Raw genomic sequence first — 11,951 nt, 5'->3', positions numbered from 1 at the left:
CACTGCTTCTGTAGGTATCAAAATTTCACTCAGTGTATTCATCTGAGATTAGGAAATGGATACAAAATTTAACCCTGGCTTCTTTTGCTGTGAGTGATAAAGTTCACTGTCTCTGTATGAGGTTCTCATCTCCCCGACAGCATCTACAAGAAAGGAACCTGCTCAGTTGCTAAAAATCTTATCATGGTAAAATCTCAGAACTCCTACACATCTTAAGTGTTTGGCAATGGGTATGTAATACTGACAAAGTCTTGATTTTGGATGACAATGTGGTGTTTTCTCATGGTTGCATTAGGGGATGTGAGGATAAACCCTGAGATCCACAACGAAGATTCTTGCCCATGTGCAGGGCAAAGAAGTGTAAAGTTTCTGCAGTATAAGGACTGAGGACTGCTTTCAAAAAGATGACTATGCTCACTCTACTCCAGGTAATCCAAGGAAAGAAAGGTTATTGCAATTTCTAGGTGAATGGGAATAAGTCAGTTGTTCAGTCTCTATCAATTATTCAAGGTGTATTCAAAGACAAAATAAGTTGTTTAAACAATGAGAATTAAAAGAGAAATAAATCATAGACATAAGCTTAAGTTAAAAAGGAGACACAGTCCTTTGTTGGGCTCTGGGGACTGGAGAAATATTATGCATCAGTCAACTTCAAAGATTCAGTGGCTTGGCCTTAGCATCAACTCGGGATTCTGTGAACAGGTAACAATTAGTATACTGGGAGAAATATAATCTACCTCTCCATGATATGAAGAAAATCTGGTGTCTCAATGGAATTCTTAATTCACAGAGATCCTGCAAGTTGCAGAAGCATAATTCACTGATGACTCAACAAAGTCAATCTTAGTGCTAAAAAATCCATCTTGACACAATCACACACACAGTGGTACAAAATTTTGTAGTATTTAGTATGAAGAATTCAGTGGGAAGAGCTCAGAGAGTAGTTTTCAAAGCACCAGCCATACTTTGTACTTTTGCCAATAGTCTAGCTTTCCCAGGTTGAAAAATACAGATGGACAAACCAACAATACTCTTCTTTAGGATTTCTAATTTTGAAAGTAAACTGTAGCTTTTGACTTATCAGAATAGAACCTTGTTAAGATGATCATGGTAAGACACACTGTCTGATAAGAGAGCTGGAAACTAGCTGCTGAAGCAGCCCATCTGAACCCCAGATTGCTAATATTAATAACAACATAGCCACCATCAGAGTTGAGATGGCAAACTTAAAACCTTCATGTTTCTGTTGTAGGAACAACCACTGCTGTCCAGACACAGTTCTCCTGTTGCAAGTGGTCCCTTTTCTTCTCTTGGTAAAGTTCATATTGGTGGGATGTGGCTAGAGCTTACCTTGGTCCATTTGCCCATTATCCAGATTATCAAAGGCTTTCTTCACAACCGGTGACACATTTTTAAGACTCAATATTGCCATTCCAGTCTTATTAGCTGACACTGGCTGCATGAATGTAAGCAGAAGCCTTAGGCTTCCTGAACTTGCCTACAATTTTTCCAGCATTTCAGGGCATTTCACATTCTGAAAATGGTTCACATTTTATTTTAAATTAATGGGAAATGGTCAAAGTCTTCCATGAATAATTTATATTTCCTAATATCTGCAGAAATTTCGTTCTCTTGCATTTGGAAAAAATTTTATTTCTACCACCCTCAACTCCTTCTAGTCCACACATTTTAGATTGCAATATGGTTACTGATTATGACCACCACAAGTAAGGGGCTAGTACCTCTTATATAAATTCTTTGTGAAGGTTAGAAGTGGCACAAGTTATGTGGGGTGTATAAAACTACTTTAAATATTTGTGATATCACTGTCCCTTCTGGACAAAGCTCTGATTCTAAGAAGTAAATTAATTAGAAGGCAGTGTATTTATTGGTATGGGTATGAGAATCAGTTATTTTGGGTTGGGTGGTTGACGAAGAGACAAGATAATATCCAGAAAATGAGAATGGAATGCTTTAGGCCTCTGGAGGCATGAATTAAGAATAAAATAATACTTTGTCTCCTGTACCTACCTCCACGAACTGTCTTGAGTGACTAGTCCTTGGTCTATGAAAAGAGCTAGTTTGTGGTGAAGAGTAAAGACCATAACAAAATAGTTTCAAATCCATGAGAGTTTTTTTGTTTCAGAAAGTAGATTTTGCTTAAAATCAACATGTATTTTTCATTCACTAAATACTAAAATGCATACTATGGCATGTTCTGCACTTAATGTGCTGGTACCCAAGTTAGACAAGGAAAGGTTATAGACAGAAAACATCTGGAGGAGGTGGTTTCTGTGCTGAGACTGTGAAAGTCTAAGTAGGTAAAAGGAGGATATCCTAAGTCCAAGGATGAGCTGGATCAAAAGTTTTGTGTTTGGAGTTTACATGGTTGACAAGCATTTTCTTGGATATATCTCCAGATACAGTGAAACATAAAGATATGCTAAGGTAGTCAGTTGCCAGATCTATAAAGAAATGACTAAACAATGTTGAGTTTGTGGGCTTAGAGTTGGAAAGGCATTAATTGCCACCCTGAGGATGTAAGCTTGTCTTTGGCTGCAACATAAAAGTAACATAAAGTATTCACCAGAAAATATAGTGTAGAATCTTGAGCAGAGGAAGTGAAAACACCTATTGGAATGCTTTGAGAACAGCACAAAGAAGACCATAGATTAAATTACTTCTTAAATTCTACCACATGATGAATGTGCCATCTGTGACAACATCATGTGACCTTTATGAGTCCAGGGATGACATAATAAAGACAATGATCCCTGGGCTGGTTCCTGCATTTATCCCCTGTTCCAACCTATCCCAACAACACTTTTGATACTTTCAAGGATGAACCAGAAGCCACTTAGTACTTTTACCTCTCTAAATGTTTTAGTCTTTTCCCAATTTCTACCATTTTTTGTTCTTCCTTTGAAGAAGTTACTCAAATTTACTCCCATATTGTTCCCTCAAATGATCACATCAATTAAATATCTTTTTTTCTTTAAATGGTAACTTACTACCCCTTTTACCCTTACTGTATTTTTTAAAAAATAAGGAAAAATCAGGTAAACATGTATGTTTATTTTTCAAATAATAAAATTGCAGATATTTGTCGACATTTGCCAACATCAATGTTAATCTTTTTTATCCTGCATAATCTGGTAGTCCTCAGGCAGATCAGTTTTAATTAGGATGAGGTTCATTAACTGCAGTTGGCTGATGAGTTGTCCGTGAAACAGAGTTAGCTGATGTATCAGCTATCATGGGCACTTGAAACCGTTGGTTGCACTCTGCTTGAAGTTAAGTAAAAGGACCTTCATTGCCTGATAAGTTGTGATATCTATTTGGAAAAGAAGAAGGATCTACCGTCAGTCCAAGATAATTGTTCTGTATGGGAGGTAAGATGCTGCACTGAGAAGAAGAGGTTGTAGTTGTAATGAAATTCACAACACGGCCATTTGCTTCAGTGTAGCTGCTTTGTGAGTGCACGTGGAAAGTGGTCAACTGATTTAAAATAGCACGTTGATCCACTGCAAATTTTTTTGATGGTCTAACTGACATTGATGAAGCAGGAGAAAAATCACCTCTCATCGGAGTACTTGTATCACCAAATATGTGGCTTGTAGAGGGCTTTCTTTTTAGAAGCATGTTTAAATTTGGAGAAGGTAAAAATGCACTTTCTCCTCTAGTGTCAGACAGAAAACCAGAATTATGATTATCCAAATTACCCTCTGCTTTAAAGTGCTTCTTGTTGAAATCGTGAGCCAATGAAGATACCAGAGAAGCATTTTTAATCCCAACTCTTCTTTTTATTCTCACTAAAAGCTGGGGACAACCTCGTTTAAAATTTGGATTATGATAGATTTGCAGCTACAAAAATAGGAGAAATATTTTAGTATTACTTTAAACCAAAATACAAGACTACAATAAGCATAATCTATAAATCCTCAGATTTCACGCTTACTATACTAAGATAATATCATCAAAATATGAACATTGCTATTTTTTAAAATTACTTATTTGGAAAATAGATATTTAAATAGTTTAGTCATCAAATTTAAAACATTAGCATTTGCCGTAACGGTGAATACCACTTTTTAAAAGCAGCTTTAACACCTATATTCAGATTTCTGATAAGATTCATAGTTGCTAGCAAAGTTTCTCATAATCTTGAATACTTAACACAGTCTTAATTTTTTGGAAAAAATTAAGTATTTTAGCCTTAGTAGTTTTATGCAATTTTCAAAATCTAGCTTTACATTTATATTACCATAGATTGATGTACAAAAAAATTTTATATATATGTTATCAAGTGGTGACTAAAATTTCTGAATACCTTATTTAAAACAGAGACTTCTTTTTCTTCTGCCAGAAAGTCAGTTAGAGAAGCAGATCTTGGAAAATTCTGCCACACTTACTGAAACCATAAAGGTTAAGCTCTCTAACTACACTTTTCATACTTCCAGTTTCAAATATTCTGAAAGGGGCCTTTCTTTCCAAATCTTCCTTCTTAAAGACATCTTCATTGTTCAGTATGGAAGTTCCATTATCATCCCACCAGATGGATTGAAATTGGTCACTCCCAACCATTTTCCAGAGTTTTCTTGGAAATGTCAGAGAACAAAAATCATTATCTTCATCTGGTTCAGAGACACAATGTGTGTAACATGGTCTTTTTATAAAGGATTCTTCATACAAAGTCTGAAAAGCATTTTCTTCAATCATAGACCTCAAGTACAAGTCCCCAGAGAATGTTTGATCACACAATAGTGATCTACTGGACTTTCCTGAACCAGTTAGTCCAACTTTAGGAGACACATCTTGAATTTCTGAAGAAACATGTGCCATCTCAAATAACATTTTTTACAGCTCCTTTTCTAATCTGCATGATTTTGAGCACTGCAGTTTCAAATGCTGCTTTAGCAGACCTGCACTCATAAACTGCAAGGCCATCACAGTGGTTCTCAACCTGAGAAGCTGTGACATCACAAATGCCTGGTATCCCAGCAACCCAAGTGTAACATTCAGGCTGTGTTTACTTCTCATTCATTCAGTTAAAATGAAGCCTATAGGATGTTTATTTTTACAGTGTGATCTGCAAATTTTTTTCCCACAAAATATTTTTAAATAATTAAAATTTGGGGTCTATGAAATAAAACCATTCTCCTTCCTTTTGTACACAAATTTATACCAGATTTGTGAACAGAGTATAAATATTGCACTAAATAAATACACTAATTTTAAAGTTTTGGAATTTAAATTGAAATTTTTGTGAAACCTCTACAAAAAAGTTATAACTATTTCATTATCATTTGTAATTAAAATGAAAGATAATTTTATTTGGATATGGAAGTAGTTATTTATCTGTGTGCTTTACATTAAGTACCTCTATATTCAAAAAATGAGCAGAATAAATATCAGTTTATTTGGTATGCTTATAAATAAATGGTAAATATTTTTGAAATAAAGTTAGATTAAAATAATCAATCAAATTTAAGAAATCCCAACGGGGGAATTATTTTTTAAATTGTAATTCAGCAGTATAAGTAAAACAAATGTAATTTAATATTCTAGTTTAAACTTAGAAAAGAGAAGATCTTATTGTATACTTATAAAAGTTTATTTTTGCCATTATTTCATTCAGAGGTTTTTCAGTCCTTACAAGGAATAAATTTTCTTGTCATCTTTATAATCCACACTATTGTGGCTCCTGTTAAGTGTTCCAAAATGATGTTGATAAATAAACTTATGCACAAGATCCTAGGTTCCATAGCCAGTGCCTCCATTAAGCGGCAAACAAACAAAAAAATAACAGTAAATATGGTTTGTTGTTGAAAATACCAGCTATGTACATTTTAGGAAGCAATTTGTTTCTCAGTCCTGAAACAGTTGGCATTGTTAGTATAATATGGCATTTTAAGGCAAGTCTTTGTACTCTAATTTTAAATAATTGCTATGTTCTCTATCAGTAAACTGTAGTAAATCCAGTTCTACCAAAAGTTATATTATTTATTTAGAAGTAAATTCCATTAAACGTAAGCCAAATTCAAAATGAGACATAAAATTTTTAAATAAATAAATCTACACTCAATCAACCATGTAATTTTTCTTCAGTATATATATATTCCATTCTAAATAAATATTAGAAACCTGAATTCATGGCATATTATTAGTATTATAAACTATAGTTAAGTGTGATTTAGTCTTGATTCATAAAAATTATTTCACTTATAGCAAATCAATTAATGTGATACCATCCCTTAAAAAACAAAGAATACAAAAATAATAATCTTAATACTTGTAGGAAAATTATTGACAGAACTTAACTTAACATATTTTTGAAAAAATTCATAACAAATTCACTCTAGGTAGAATGTAACTAAACATAATAAAAGTCATATATGAAAAAACCATGAATAACATCAAGCTCAATGTTAACATACAGGAACGTTTTCCTCTGGACCAGTAATAAGAAAAATTAGCTCATTCTCACAAGTCCTAAATTATACTACTAGAAGTCCTAGACTGAATAACTTGTCAAGAAAATCAAATAAAAGGCCCCAAATTGTAAAAAGGCAGTAACACTTTACAGATGACATAATTTCACATAAATAGAAAACTCCATAGACTCCTCAAGTGACTGTTAGAAATTATGAACAAATGTATTAAACTTGCAGAATACAAAATCAATATACAAATATCAGATGCACATCTATATACTGACAACACATTATCAGAAAGAGAAATTAGGAAAACAATTGTGTTTATGAGTATATCAAAAAGAATAAAACAGGAGTAAATTTAATAAGTGAAATAAAATAGCTAAACATAAATCTATTAGTAACAGGTGCAAGAAATATAAGTAAACAAAAAATAAATAGAAAGATATTCTGTGCTCATGGATTGTATGCAATGTGAGGAAATATCCTAATCTATCTTTTACATTATCAATCTTCCCTGCACTACTAATTGAGGAGAATGCCTTTTCATCATTTTATACTCTTGCTTACTTTTTCATAGGATAATTGATTATATTTGTTAGGGATTATATCTGCTTACTCTATTCTCTTCTATTCAGTGGTGTCTGTTTTTGAGCCTGTATCATGTTGTTTTAATTACTAAAGCTTTGTAGTACTGTTTAAGTTCAGAGAACCTTACACTATCAGACAATAATTTTTTCATAATTATATTGTCAACTCATGATCTTTGTGGTTACATATAAATTTTGAAATTATTTGTTCTATTTAATTGAAAATTCTCATGGTTATTTTGATATGAATCACACTAAATTTACATTGCTTTGGGTGGTATTGTTGTTTTAAACATATTGTGTCACATCATTAACATAAGAGATCTTTTCATTCTTTGGATCAGTTTTAATTTCCTTCATCATAGTTTTCTATTCTTTAATGTATAAGATTTCACCTTACTTGTTAACTTCATTTCTAGGTATTTTTACATATAAATATAATTATATACGTAAAATTTTAAACACATTTCCTGCACAAATACAACATTCAGAAGGCAGTGGCAAGACATATTCAAAGTCCTGAATGAAAGGAAGCTGTAATTTAAGATACTTTATCAAGCAAGTCTATGCCTTGGAATATAAGGGGAGATAAATACCTTCCGTAAAAGCAAATACTAAAAGAACATAACAACAGAAAGAAAATAATGAAAGATAAACTCTAAATACTAAAGACACAGGATCCTATATAAAGGAGAAAGGCATATTTAGAAAGACAGTAGCTAAAATGACTTACAACAGAATAAACATGATGTTGTAAAACACGACATCAAAAATTTTAAGGGTCAGAGAGGGAAACAGGACAATATAGTGTATTTTCTTCTTCTTTCTCTTCTCTGTAGAATGGGTTAGAGTTTGTATTACTATCAGTTAAAATAAACAGAAATAGTAATGGGTCCATATACATACAAAAATGGTAACCATAATTCAAAAGCTTACAATGAACTCACAAAACCAAAAAGAAACCAAGATTATAAAAGAAAATTATCAAGGCAGAAAAAGAAAAAGAAATGAACAAAAAGGAAATACCAAATCAATTGGAAAATGACATTCAAAATGTAAATAAACACCTGTCTATCAATAATTATCATAAAAGTTAATGGACTAAGTGCTTCAATCAAAAGATATATATTGACAGATGGGATAATATAACAAGTACCTACATTATGAAGCATAAAATAGACCCACTGTAGGGAGAGGAACACACATCAATTGAAAGTAAGAGGATGGAAAATTATATTTCATGCAAATGGACATGACAAGAAAGCAGGACTAGCAGTACTGATCTCACACAAAATACACTTTAAAATAAAGGCCATAGAGAAAGATAAAAAAGGACATGCTATAATGATTAAGTGATCAATTCAAAATTATTGTATTATATGCTTTAAGGTATATGCACTCAATATTGGAGCACCTAAATACATAAAGCAAAAATTAATAGATACACAGGGAAAAATTGATAGGAAAACAATCATAGTAGGAGACTATAGCACCCCATTACCATCATTGGAGTTGTCTTTCAGACAGAAAATTAATAAGGGATCAAAGACAGTAAAAGATAAAACAAAATTTTAGGAATTGATTGATATATATTCAAAAGAGTACATCTCCCCAAAACAGAATGTACATTCTTTTCCAGTGCACATGGAACATTTTCTAGGAAAGATTATATACTCAGGCACAGAATAAGCCTCAAAAATTTAAAGGATACATATTATTTCAAGCATCTTTTCTGAATATAATAGCATGAAACTAGAAAGCAATCACAGAAAAACCAGGGAGAAGAAAATGACACCATGTAGATTCAACAACATGAAATTAAACAAGTAGGGGTGTGAAGAAATTTAAGAAGAAATTAAAAAGTATCTTGAGAAAAATGACAAAAACACTACACAAAGCCTATGGAATACACTTAAAGCAGGCTTAAGAGAGAAGTTCATAGTAATTAGGCTCTACTAAAAGCACAAGAACAATTTCAAATAAATAATCTAACATTGTATGTAAAATAATTATGAAAAGAAGAACAAACAAAACCAAATGTCAGCAGAAAGAGGGAAATAATAATGATCAAGAATGAAAGAATTCATATAGAGATTAAAAAATAAAAACAATCAAAATCATTTTTGAAATACTAAACAAAATTGACAAAACACTGCACAGGATCACCAACAAGAAAAGACAGAGAACACAAGAAATATACGAAATGAAAATGGAAAAACTAAAAAGAGTACAACAAATTTGCAAAGTATCATAAGGAAATACCATGAACAACTGTATGGAAACAAACTGGATAACCTAGAAGAAATGAAGAAGTTTCTGCAATCATTCAGCCAAACAATATTGCATCCAGAATGAATTGACCATTTGAACAGACAGATCACCAGAAATGGAATAGAATTATCAATAAAATACAAAAAATCTCTGCAAACAAATATTCAGAACCAAATGGATTCACTGAGGAATCTGACCAAACATACAATAATCCATACCAGTCCACCTCAAAATCTTCCAAAAGATTGATATGGAGAGAGTACTTCCAAACTCACACCATAAGGCCAACTTCATCCTGATACCAAAACCAGACAAAGACACTACCCTAAAAGAAAATTATATGCCAATATCATTGATAATCATAGATATAAAAGTCCTTAAAAAATTATTAAAAAACAGAATCCAACAGCATGTAACAAAAGATCATACACCATGATCAAGTTAGGTTCATCCCAGGAACACAAGGATGGTATAACATTTGCAAATAAGTCAATCAATTGTGATACACCATATCAACAAAAGAGAGGACAAAAACCACATGATCATCTCAGTAGATGCAGAAAAGCATTTGATGAAATTTAACACCTATTTGCAATAAAAATTCTTATCCCAGTGGGCATGCAAAGACCATATCTCAACATAATGAAAGCTATTTATGACAAACATATAGCCAGCAAAATAGTCAGTGCTGAAAAACTGAAACCCTTCCCACAAAAATCTGAGACAAGACAAGGTTGCCCATCCTCACAATTTCTATTCAATATAGTCTTGGAAGTCCTAGCCACAACGATCAGGCAAGAAAAAGAAATAAAATGATTCAGACTGGAAAAGAAGAGGTAAAATTGTCACGCTATGCAGACATGACACTATATATCGGAAACTGTAAAAGCCTCCTAAATAATACTTAGGCTAATAGAGTAACTGGGCAAGGTAGCCAGAATAATGTGCAAAAATCAATTGCATTTCTTTACACTACCAGTGAATCAACAGGAAAACAAAATATACAAACAACCGCTTTTATATCTGCACCCAAAAGGATAAAATGGTTAGGAATAAATCTGACCAAGGAGGTGAATGACTTATACATGGAGAACTAGAAAACATTGACTGAGGAAATTAAAAAAGATTTGAAGAATTGAAAAGATACCAAATGGTCTTATAAAGGAAGAGAAAATATTGTTATAATGGCCATACTGCCCAATGCAATCCACAGAATTAATGCGAGTTCCTGTCATATTATGCAAAACATTTCTTTTTAGGACTGAAACAAATGATCCTAAGATTTATATACAATCAGAAAAGATTCATAATTTCCAAAGCAATATTGAAGAAAAAGAAAGAGGATTGAGGAATAACCAGCCTGGCCTCCATACACTATTGCAGAGCTAGAAGATAATCAAAATGACATGATATTGGAAGAGAAAAGGGCATATGGACCAATGGAACAGAATAGAGAGCCTAGGAATAAATCTACAGGCCTATGCTCAAATAAACTTTGAGAAAGTAGCCAAGAATATGACACAGAAAAGACCATCTCTTCACCAACTGGTGGGAAAACTGGATAGCAGCATGCAGGGCAATGAAATTAGAACACTCCTTCACTCCATACACAAGAATAAACTCAAAATGGCTTGAAGACTTAAATGTAAGGCAAGAGACCGTAAATCTCCTAGAAGAAAACATAGGCAAAACACTCTGATATAAATCTCACCAATGATCTCCTAGAACAGCCTACCCAGTAAATGGATATAAGAGCAAAATTAATAAATGGGACCTAATTAAACTTAACAGCTTTTGCACAGCAAAAGGAGCCATAAAACAAAGCAAAATGACAAGCTACAGGATGAAAGAAAATATTTAGAAGTGATGCAACTTGCGAAGGCTTAATTTCCAAAATATAAATAGTTCATAAAATATAATGATATTTAAAAAGAAAGAAGAAGAAAAACAATCTGAAAATGTTTCTTTAGCAGTTCTGGTTATTTTGCAGTTCCATACAAATAATAGGACTGTTTTTACTTTTGTGAAAAATATCATGTATTTCTATCTGAATCAATTTATATGTGTAGACGTCATTGGTAGTATGCATATTTTAACAATATTAATATTTCTAAACTCAGACCATGAGATTTCTTTCAATTTGTTTGCATCATCTTCAAATTTCTTAATCACTGTCTTATAGATTCTATTATATAGGTTTATTCATAGCTTTTAAATTTTTTGATATGATTTCATACGGATTATTTAAAATTATGGAATATTTTTTTGTTACTCTAAAGAATTGTGACAGTTTTTGTATATTAATCATGAATCATGCTACTTTGCTAAATGTGTTTATTAGTTTTAGTTCTTTTTGTGTGGAGAAATGTTAGGGTTCTCTATATAGATTATCATGTCATCTTAAATAATAATAATTTTACTTCTTTCAATCCAACTTGAATAAATTTTTTTCTTGTCCGATTGCTGTTGCTAGGACTTCCCATAATGTGTTTAATAGAAGTGGTGAGAGTGGGCATCCTTGTCTTATTTCTTAATTTGGCTTTCAGTTTTTCACCTTTGCATATTATGTTGTCTGTGGGTCTGTAATAAATGACTTTAGTTATATTGAGATATATTTCCTATATCCTACTTGATAAGAGATTTCTATTTTTGTTGC

General features: G+C 32.3%; 1 pseudogene; it reads right to left on the bottom strand.

The window, feature by feature from the left end:
* Window positions 1–3,177: 3,177 nt before the first annotated feature.
* On the bottom strand, window positions 3,178–4,842 carry LOC116665090 (annotated as a pseudogene).
* Window positions 4,843–11,951: the final 7,109 nt, after the last annotated feature.

The sequence above is a fragment of the Camelus ferus genome, chromosome 7 (genome assembly GCF_009834535.1).
Source record: "Camelus ferus isolate YT-003-E chromosome 7, BCGSAC_Cfer_1.0, whole genome shotgun sequence".
Lineage (NCBI taxonomy): Eukaryota > Metazoa > Chordata > Mammalia > Artiodactyla > Camelidae > Camelus > Camelus ferus.
The sequence above is the reverse complement of the archived record's forward strand: the minus strand, read 5'-3'. Positions and strand labels throughout refer to the sequence as shown.